At 43.4% G+C, this 10,783-nt stretch overlaps 1 long non-coding RNA gene across 1 annotated transcript; it reads left to right on the forward strand.

The window, feature by feature from the left end:
- Positions 1-388: 388 nt before the first annotated feature.
- Positions 389-10,783, forward strand: LOC129006328 (uncharacterized). The gene is made up of 3 exons (XR_008491972.2): positions 389-1,036; positions 3,423-3,613; positions 7,849-10,783. It is a non-coding gene; the product is annotated as an uncharacterized LOC129006328 (long non-coding RNA).

A 10,783-nucleotide genomic window follows, 5' to 3' on the forward strand; every position in this document is an offset into this window, starting at 1 on the left:
GTTGCCCAGGCTGGTCTCAAACTCCTGAACTCAAAGCAATCTGCTCACCTCAGCCTCACAAATTGCTGGGATTACAGGCATGAGCCCCACCATGCTAGGCCTGACTTTCACCTTTTAAAAGTTCAAGCTTATAGGCTGGGAACAGCTGATTTCATCAGAGTAATTGTGTGTGGTTGCTGTATGGTAGAATTTGGTATAGGACTTAACTAGAGGCTCAGGTATTTAAATCTTAACCCATCATAGCATTAAGAGAGACTTTATATTTTAGAGATACATATGGATGTATTTTTGGGTGAATGACATGTCTGAGATTCACTTCAAAATAATGAGGGTGGGGTGTCAAGGAGATAAAATTGGCCAGGTATTGCTATGTATTAAATTTCAGTGATAGGATCATCAGGCTAATTATATGCTTCCGTCTACTTTCCTGTATGGTTAAATGTAAACAGGATGAATACTGAAAACAAAAACGTCCTCAAAGCAAAAGAGCTATACTGGAAGAATTGTAGAAATGGCCCTAGGCATTTTTTTCCCTTTTGTTCACAGATTTGATATTTCATGAAATTCAGAAATAATTTGGAGCTTTTCAAACCTGGGATATGGAAGAAACTGACGCTCCTGTTCTCTGGGAAGGTGGGCTTGCAAAATATGGGGATTCTGGATTTCTTTTTCTAGATGAGCCCTGGTTGAGAGAAGTCTCTGGTTAGTTCCAGCGGTGCCTTGTACCTTAATACGTTGTGTTTAATGAGTAATAACCTAAGTCAAAGGTGCCCCAATAATATACGGTGGGCCCAGAAGTACACTGGGCCCATCACTATGTTTCAGAGGCAAGAATCTGCATCAAAGAGCCCTGGAAGCAATCATGGCTCAGCTGTGACGCCTTTAGAACATGAAGTCCTCCAAGAAGATGCCATAGGAATGGCCTCCATCCCAGGGCCTGGAAAGCAGCCAGAGACAAGGAGAGTGGCCCAGGAGGGCAGTGGCAGTCAGTGCTACACTGTGGCCTGTCAGTCTCAGAGCCAGGATTTAAACACTGGTAGGCAGGCTCCAGAGGCCCTGCTCCTCGCTGTGGGTCAATGGCCATACAAAGCAAGTTGGTTTGGTTGCTGTTTTTACTATAGGAACTGAGTGTTTATTGTAAAAAACTTATGTTTTTTACAAGTGTTACATGTGCACATTTGCTTTTTAGAAATGTTGGGAAGTTTTTATATTGGATCATGGCATTGGGAACAATATGCTACTATGAACATAAGTGTACAAATTGCTGTTCAAGTCCATGCTTTCAATGATTGTGGGTATTTACCCAAAAGTGGAATTGCTGAATCATATAATAATATTTATTTTTTTGAGAAACCACCATAATGTTTTTTCTTTTTTTTTCTTTTTTTCTTTTTTTTTTTAAGACAGAGTCTCACTCTGTCACCCAAGCTGGAGTGCAGTGGCGTGATCTTGGCTCACTGCAACCTCTGCCTCCCAGGTTCAAGTGATTCTCCTGCCTTGGCCTCCTGAATAGCTGGGATTACTGGTGCACACCACCATGCCTGGCTAATTTTGTGTTTTTAGTAGAGATGGGGTTTTGCCATGTTGGCCAGGCTGGTCTCGAACTCCTGACCTTAGGTGATCCATCCACCTCGGCCTCCCAAAGTGCTGGGATTACAAGCATGAGCCACCACACCTGGCCCACCATACTGTTTTTCATGTGGCCACACCATTTTACATTTTCAGTGTTCAGGTGCTTCAATTTCTTCACAGCCTTGATAACACTTACTGGGTTTTTTTTTTTTTTTTTTTGACAGTAGCCATCGTATCCTAATGGGGTGAGATGGAGGGGGTGGGGGCGGTGGTGAGATGATGTGTCACTGTGGATTTGATTTTTTTTTTCATTTCCCTAATGATTATTGATGGTGAACATTTTTAATGTGCTTAATGGCCATTCATATACCTTTTTGTGAGGAATATCTGTTCAAGTCCTTTGCCCATTTTAAAATCAGGTTTTTTTTTCTTTGTTGTTGGGTTGTATTTTTTTTTTTTTTTTTTTTTTGAGACGGAGTCTCACTCTGTTGACCAGGCTGGAGTGCAGTGGTGAGATCTCGTCTCACTGCAACCTCCACCTCCTGGGTTGACGCCATTCTCCTGCCTCAACCTCCTGAGTAGCTGGGACTACAGGTGCCTGCCACCACGCCCGGCTAATTTTTTGTATTTTTTAGTAGAGACGGGGTTTCACCGTGTTAGCCAGGATGGTCTCGATCTCCTGACCTTGTGATCCGCCCACCTTGGCCTCCCAAAGTGCTGGGATTACAGGCATCAGCCACTGCACCTGGCCCCAACTTGATTATTTTGCACGTGGATACCCAGTTTCCCCAGCCCTGTTTGTTGAAAAGAATGTCCTTTCCCCAGTGAATGGTCTTGACACCCTTGTGAATCATTTGACCATGTTTGTGAGGATTTATTTCTGAGCTCTTTAGTCTATCCTACCAGTCTATATGCCTGCCTTTGTGCTAGTACCAAACTATAATTGCAATGGTAACCTCAAGAAAATATCTACAGAATATATTTACACTTGTACATCCACTAGCACCACATTGTTTCATCATAGGTTTGTAGTAAGTTTTGGAATCAGGAGGTGTGAGACCTTAACTCTGTTCTCCTTTTTAAAGATTGTTTTGTCTATTTTGGATACCTTGAGATTCCATATACATTTTAGGATGAAATTTCCTATTCTGCAAAACATGTCTTTGGGATTTTAAAAATAGGAATTGCATTAAAGATGTAGATCACTTTGGGTAGTAGAGCCATCTTAACAATATTAGTTCTTCTAATCCAGGAACATAGGATAGCTTTGTATCTTAATTAAAAAAAAATTTTTTTTTGAGACAGCGTCTCACTCTGTCAGCCAGGCTGGAGTGCAGTGGTGTGATCATGGCTCACTGTAGCCTTGACCTGCTGGGCTTGCTCAGATGATCCTCCCACCTCAGCCTCCCAAGCAGCTAGGTTAATAGGCATGTGCCGCCAAGCCCAGCTAATTTTAAAAAATTTTTATTTTACCTCATTTTTTTTTTTTTTTTTTGACAGGGCCTTGCTCTTATGCTCAGGCTAGAGTGCAGTGGCACAATCATGACTCACTGCAGCCTTGAACTTCTATTTTTTTAGAGATGGAGTCTTGCTATGTTGCCTAAGCTGATCCTTGAACTCCTGGCCTCAAGCAGTCCTCCCATCTTAGCCTCCTGAGTCAATGGGATTACAGGCCTGAGTCACTACACTTGGCTAATCTCATTAGTAACTTTATTATTATGTACAGGTATAAGATTGGGCTCCACTTTTTAAAAATTTTATGAAATAGCCAATGATTGACCTTTTTTCTCCCGCTACTCTGGATATTACTAGTATTCTCCAGTGCTTTTCTCTGTTTGTACGTTTTTCAGGATCTCCCATTGACCAGTCATAATGAAGTAAGAACAAGAAGACGGGGAAGAGGAAGTGTAAAACTGTGGCATAAATTTACCAAGGATAAGCTGAGTGTACTTCAGCAGTCATTTGCACAGAATCCTTATCCTAATTTTACAACCAGGGAAAAACTGGCTGGACAGTCTCTTGTCCTGTGTTTGTAATTGATGTAAGTAAAATATTAAAAGCTTTGCATGGGTATGTCTTTTTATAGATAATATGGAAAATGTAAAGAAGCATGAAAAAGTTTAATAACATTTTATCACACAGCACAAAGTGATTTTTTTAGGCTGGGCGCAGTGGCTCACGCCTGTAATCCCAGCACTTTGGGAGGCTGAGGCGGGCAGATCACTTGAGGCCAGGAGTTCGAGACAAGCCTGGCCAACATGGCAACACCCCGTCTCTACCAAAAATACAAAAATTAGCAAGGCAAGTTGGCACGTGCCTGTAGTCCCAGCTACTTGGGAGGCTGAGGCAGGAGAATCGCTTGAACCTCAGGGCAGAGATTGCACTGGGCCAAGATGGCACCACTGCACTCCAGCCTGGGCAACAGTGAGATTCTTAAAAAAAAAAAAAAAAAAAAAATTGATTTTTTTTTTGGTTGTTGTTCATCTCAATGTGGGTGTGAATATATTATGCATGCATTTTATGGAAAATAGACTACCGTGAGGCAAATTTGGGAGCAGTGTTAAGAAGCTACTGTAGGCTGGCTGCGGTGGCTCATGCCTATAATCCCAGCACCTTGGGAGGCTGCAGTGAGCGGATCACCTGAGGTCAGGAGTTCAAGACCAGCCCGGCCAACATGGTGAAACCCTGTCTCTAACAAAAATATAAAAATTAGCCAGGCATGGTGGCACGTGCCTGTAATCACAGTTACTCAGGAGGCTGAGGTAGGAGAATTTCTTAAACTCAGGAGGTGGAGGTTGCAGTGAGCCAACATCGCACCACTGCACTCCAGCCTGGACGACAGAGCAATACTCTGTTTCAAAAAAAAGAAAAAGCTATTATTGTAATTCTCCAGGATAGAGACAGTGATGGTTTTGACAAGGGTGCTGGCTGTGGAATTAGAGAACTGGGAAGACCTTTAATTTTTAAAGGTAGAGCGGCTTACAGTTTGCTGAGTTATTGGGGATGCAGTGAGCAGCCCAGAGGTAAGGACAGCTCCAAAGTTTTGGCTTGACATGGAAGATTGGAGATGCCTTTAACTAACAGGGGAGCTTGGGAGAAGAGCAGTTTTGTGTTAGACATTTGGAATTTTACTTTGCACACATTAAGTTTGGTGTGCCAATTAAACCTGTAAGAGTTTACTTACTCCCAGGAGTAAGTAAAAAGTTAGGCATGCAAGTCTGAAGTGCAGGAGGAAGAACTTGGCTTGATAGTGTCACGGGACTTGGCACAGAACCCCACAGCATCAGTAGTTGCTTCATAACCATTTATTGCACAAACCAATATTTTTTTTGGTGATTTTCTGATATGATTGTTGTAAATTGTTAAAGCACAACATCTTATTGTATTTGGATTTATATTATTTACACATACAATCTATTCTCTAATCCCCTGACAGATTATATATACACATTTAAGGAGACTTTCATATTTCTCTTCTGTGATTATCCTTTGACTATTGAATATATTGGTTGCTTGACAGAAGGACAAAATTGTGTTAGTGAAAACAAAGAATATAAGCAGCTTTGGAGAATAAAGGAAAAGTATAGGCAAATATTGTGTAATGAAATTTTTATAAAAGTTTCGTGAAGTAGGCCAGGCATGGTGGCTCATCATGTAATCCCAGCACTTTGGGAGGCTGAGGTGAGTGGATCACCTGAGGTTAGGAGTTCGAGACCAGCCTGGCCAACATGGCAAAACCCCATCTCTACAAAAGTATAAAAATTAGCTGGGAGTGGTGGCAGACACCTGTAATCCCAGCTATTCAGGAGGCTGAGGCAGGAGAATCACTTGAACCTTGGAGACAGAGGTTGCAGTGAGCTGAGATGATGCCACCACACTCCAGCCTGGGTGACAGAGGGAGACTCCATCACAAAAAAAAAAAAAAAAAAAGCTTCATGAAGTGAAAACGTTTCAGGGGAAATACAAACCAATGCTTTCCTGCAAATAAGTAGAAAATCCAAATAAAGTAAATAGCCAGGATAGAAACGGAAGGACTGGTCGATTTCTTTTTTTTTTTTTTTTTTTTTTTTTCAAGTGACAGGGTCTCACTCCGTTGCCCAGGCTGGATTGCAGTGGCACAGTCATGGTTGACTGCAGCATCGACTCCCTGGGCTTAAGTGATCCCACCTCAGCCTCCTGAGTGGTTGGGACCACAGGCCATGATGCCTGGTTAATTTTTTTTTTTTTAATGTAGAGATGGGGTTTTGCCATATGGCCTAGCCTGGGCTCAAACTCCTGGGTTCAAGCAGTCCTCCTGCCTCAGCCTCCCAAAATGCTGGGATTACAGCATGAGCCATTGCTCCTGGGCTTGGTCAAACATTTAAATGAACGTTCTTATACTGTTCATTTATTTACATTTCTAACTTTGTGACAGTTGGGTTGCTCATGGTCAAAAGTGCTTTTTAATTATTTTTTATCCTTTCTACTTGTCAGAGGGATAGATTCCTAAAAGGAAGTTCATGCATAACGGCTAATCAAATTACACTGAATTGAACTGACCTGCATGTGTTCAAAGAAAGTGCCCATGATGTGATCAGGAAGCAAGCATGGTTGAGGGGAGGGCCACAGGAGGCTCTGTCATGAGAGAGTGAGCTCTTGTCTTTTGGTTGGGTCCTCATGAGATCTACCTCCTAATGGCTCTATAACATCTGACTTATAGAGGTGCAAGTTGACTTATAAGGTGCAAGTTGACTCTTGCACCTTATCTTTTTGTAAAATATGTATAATTATGTTGTGATGGTGTTGTGAGAATAAAGTGAGTATATCTGGAGGTGCCAGGTTCATTGTGCATGGTCACAATTTTATTTATTTGTTTATTATTTATTTATTTTGAGATGGAGTTTCACTCTGTTGCCCAGGCTGGAGTGCAGTGGCACAATCTCAGATCACTGCAGCTTCTGCCTCCTGTGTTCAAGGGATTCTCCTCCCTCAGCCTCCTGAGTAGCTGAGATTACAGGCATGCGCCATGATGCCCAGCTAGTTTTTGTATTTTTAGTAGAGATGAGGTTTCCCCATGCTGGCTAGGCTGGTCTTGAACTCCTGATGTCAGGTGATCCACCCACCTCAGCCTCCCAAAGTGCTGGGATTACAGGCGTGAGCCACCACACCTGGCCCACAACTTTGTTTTAAGCAGTCATTATAGGTGTGGATCAGACATCTTTCTAGCTTTAAGCGCTATTAACCTAAAGCAATTCTGAACTTGCAGACAGAGGGGTTCCTGGAGGGATCAAATATTAAAAGGCCCCCAGACATCCTTACCTGCATGGTAGGGCTTTAGGTGTGGTACCACAGCAGGGCTTATTAGGATGGAGAGTCTAAAACAGTGTTGATCATTTCTCCCTCCCCTAAACCCCTAGGGATTAGGGTTGGCATGTGTAATTATCCTCTCTTTGTGGAGGCAGGAAAAAAATGAAGACTAGAGGTGTCAAATGGAATGCTTAGAGTCACGTATAAGATGCCTTGCCAAGTTATTACAAACTCTTACTTGTTCTTTTTTTTTTTTTTTTTTTTTTAGATGGAGTCTTGCTCTGTCACCCATGCCAGAGTGCAGTGGCACAATCTCAGCTCACTGCAACCTCCCCCTCCTGGGTTCAAGCAATTCTCCTGCCTCAGCCACCCAAGTAGCTAGGATTGCAGGCACACACCACTATGCCCAGCTAATTTTTGTATTTTTTTAGTAGAGACAGGGTTTCAGCAGTTGGCCAGGCTGGTCTTAAACTCCCAATCTTGTGATCCACCTGCCTCGGCCTCCCAAAGAGCTGGGATTACAGGCATGAGCCACTATGCCCGGCCAACTCTTGCTTGTTCTATGCATAGCCTTTGAATACAGTGAATTTAAGAGTATAATTTAGAGTATATTGAATCATAAATTTATCCTGGTAGGTCAGCATGGGTAAAATAAATATGTTAGGGAAAGGCTGGAAGTCTGTTCTTTCCAAATGCGGAGGATTGCAAACAGGTTGGTAGGAGATTTTGAAAGGTCCAGGTTTGCATGTACAAAAGGGCCACTGCAACTATGAGGCAGTTGAAATTTTGGGATTGTGCACAATTTATAACCTCCATAATGTGCAGCCCCATGAAGGATTGCCTTCATTCTTTGTGTCTTATTCAAGTCAGGAAACAAATCAGTGATCATCCTGAGACTAAACTTAACTGTAAAATTCTACATTGTGGAAATGCATTGTACAATATGTCTTAACCAACAGAATGAGTTAACAAACTGTCCTTTCTCTTTAGAACTGGTTTCAAAATAAAAGCCAGACCACCACTTAGAGAGAGACACAGAATGTTCGCTGCCAGGGAACTGCATGATTCCTCTGCCAAAGGCCACCCATTTACAAGAATCCAGGAAAACCAGGTGGAATCTCCCAATGATGACCCTGAGCAGAACTTCTTGTACCCAGGAAGTTCTACTGGGTGGAGCTGGCCACTCTTCCACGTAGACACAGGGGACTCCCAATTAACACGATGGCTCAAATAACTGTAGCCTTATGGATTGAAAGGAAACTAAGCTGTGATTTGGAGTATCCAGGTGACACAGAAAATGGCCCTTGTCGATGTAGATCAGCATTATTTCCTCATCCTTCTGCATCTCCTCCTCAGTATTCTGAAAGGGACAAGCCTGAGATGGGGGAAAGCAAGCACGCAAGGCCCTCCCCTTTGTGCTGTGTTCATGGTGTGCGGGGAGAGAGGCAGCAGCAGGAGGAACAGAAAGGTTATTTTCTTTACTGACTCTTTCAAGGACATCAGCAGAATGGTTTGGAACGTCATCATGAGCAGCCTCAGCCTCAGAATTACCAGGAGAAGCTGGTCTTCCAGGATCAGGTTCTAATGTATATGAGTCACAGGATTTAGGGAAGCAGGCACTTTCCCTTCAGTCCCAGCAGCATGGGTGATGTTCCCAAGTAATGGACAGTCCCTATGCTCTCAGTTGTGGCACACACCTTGGCAAATAGTGATCAGATCTCCACAAATGCCTCTTGGGTAAGATATGCAGCAACATAGCTGGCTGCAGAGCAACCCAGGTCCCAAATCCAGCAGCTCTGGGATGAGAAGTCTGCAAGTGTTTACTGCTGGGACCAGGAATGTTTCTAGGAAATGGTGCTAGGCTTCAGAGAGCATCATCCACAGGTCATCCCACAACCATCCACACAGAAGCCTGAGGAAAAGGGCTCTGCAGAGCTTGCACATAAAGATGCTGAACTCAGGAAGGCTCTGTGAGCTGCTGGTCTCTTCTGGTAGGGCAGCAGTGTCCTGAGAAGGTGGAGCTAGAGTATGGAGAACAAAACTTAACAAGCACCAAGGCAGGAAGCAAGGCAACCCCCAAATGACAGCAGTTGCCAAATCCAAAGCAATCTACTTCAGAAGACAGAGGCTCTGCATAGTCCCTGTCTCAGACATTGTCTCCTCCTTAGAAGATACCTAACAACAGCACTGTGGGAGGCTGAGGCGGGTGGATCACCAGGTCAGGAGATTGAGACCATCCTGGCTAACACGGTGAAACCACGTCTCTACTAAAAAATACAGAAAAAAATTAGCTGGCCGTGGCGGCGGGCACCTGTAGTCCCAACTATTTGGGAGGCTGAGGCAGGAGAATGGCCTGAACCTGGGAGGCAGAGCTTGCAGTGAGCCGAGATCACGCCACTGCACTCCAGCCTGGGCAACAGAGTGAGACTCTGTCTCAAAAAAAGAGAAAAAAGAAGATACCTAACAAGCAGTACAAGAATATGAAGGACCCCACTGCCCAGACTTTGTATGGAGGGGTGTCTAAGGTGGCTACAGCAAAGCTGTCATCTCCATCCACCAGGACAGCATCTCCAGCCATGGTGTGTGGCCTGCTGGGACAGCAGCCATGTGTCCTTTCACAGACAGCCCACCAAAGCTCTGACTGTGAAGGACATCCCAACATCAGCCTAGCCTGCATACACTTAAGGCATAGAATCACCTGAGGCTTCTCCGTTGAAGATAGGGACACCCGATGGAGTTGCAGCCCCAGCTTTGCACTGTAAAGAGCCCCAGGGGGCTTCTGTGCTGGAGCAGGTGTGCAGACCCCTCCCCACCCCCTTCACTGAGAGCTGCTCCCTGGAACCAGTGTTTTGACTGAGTCACCTCTGGACGTGGGCCCACAAGATCTGAGGGTGCCCAGACGAGCAGTTGAATGCCTTGTGTTGACCTGAGTTTTTGGAAAAAAGCCCCAAACTTTGAAACAATTTTCATAATTTTGAGCTTCAGGATGTGGAATCACTTCTCAAGTATTCTGGAGTTCTGTCCGTCAGAGCGGGTCCTGCCAGTGCTGCCCTGTGCAGTGCTTCAGGCTGCATCCCTCCCACTAGGGGGCGCCTTTCACATAGTGGTGCCCGCCTTCTAGAGGAGCAACGTTTCCTGAACTGCAGGGTTCCCTCAGGTGCTTTGTGTAAAACACATCCACTGCATAGAATTTGTGTTATTTCCATTTCGTTTTCTTGACAATATTTAGTTAATTACAAAATGATGTATGTTATGATAGTTTAAGCAATACAGAGAGTAACCAAGCAAAAGCTTGGTCTTTTATTCTTCCACTCTGAATTTACAATCCTGAAAACTCTAAACTCATATCATATAATCTATATTGTAAAGACTTTGATAATCCTTTCCCTTGCCTTTCCTTTCCCCATTCCCCCTTCCCCTTCCTTCTTCTACATTGTATGATGTTTTTCATGTTTACATTCTAACCAATTGTTTCATGTGATACTAATTTGCAGAATAAAGCATGTTTTGCACATATTTCCAAGTCATATGACATGCAGACATACTTCATTTTGTAAATATCTTCCTTCTCTTACTATAAGATTGAGAATAGGTAAAGAGCAACTCTTCAATGCAGGTGATGAGTGTGATTTGCACTATCACTTTGGACAGCCAATTGGAATATTTATTGAAGTCATAAATGCCCAGCAATTCTGTTACTGGATGTGTCTCATAGACAAACTCTTGGACATTCTTATAGAACACTGAGCCCAAAGAAGACACATCATATAATGTAAGAAGCTAGGACAGCTTAAAAAAAAAAAAAAAAAGCCTAGATCTGTGTAATTGTGTGAGTGTTCTCAGACATACTGTTTGTAAAAAATCGAGTTATTGAGTAGTTTGATAATATGATAATCATGAAAATAAAGGATAAAGCAGCAAGTAA

The sequence above is a fragment of the Pongo pygmaeus genome, chromosome 8 (genome assembly GCF_028885625.2).
Source record: "Pongo pygmaeus isolate AG05252 chromosome 8, NHGRI_mPonPyg2-v2.0_pri, whole genome shotgun sequence".
Taxonomy (NCBI): Eukaryota; Metazoa; Chordata; class Mammalia; order Primates; family Hominidae; genus Pongo; species Pongo pygmaeus.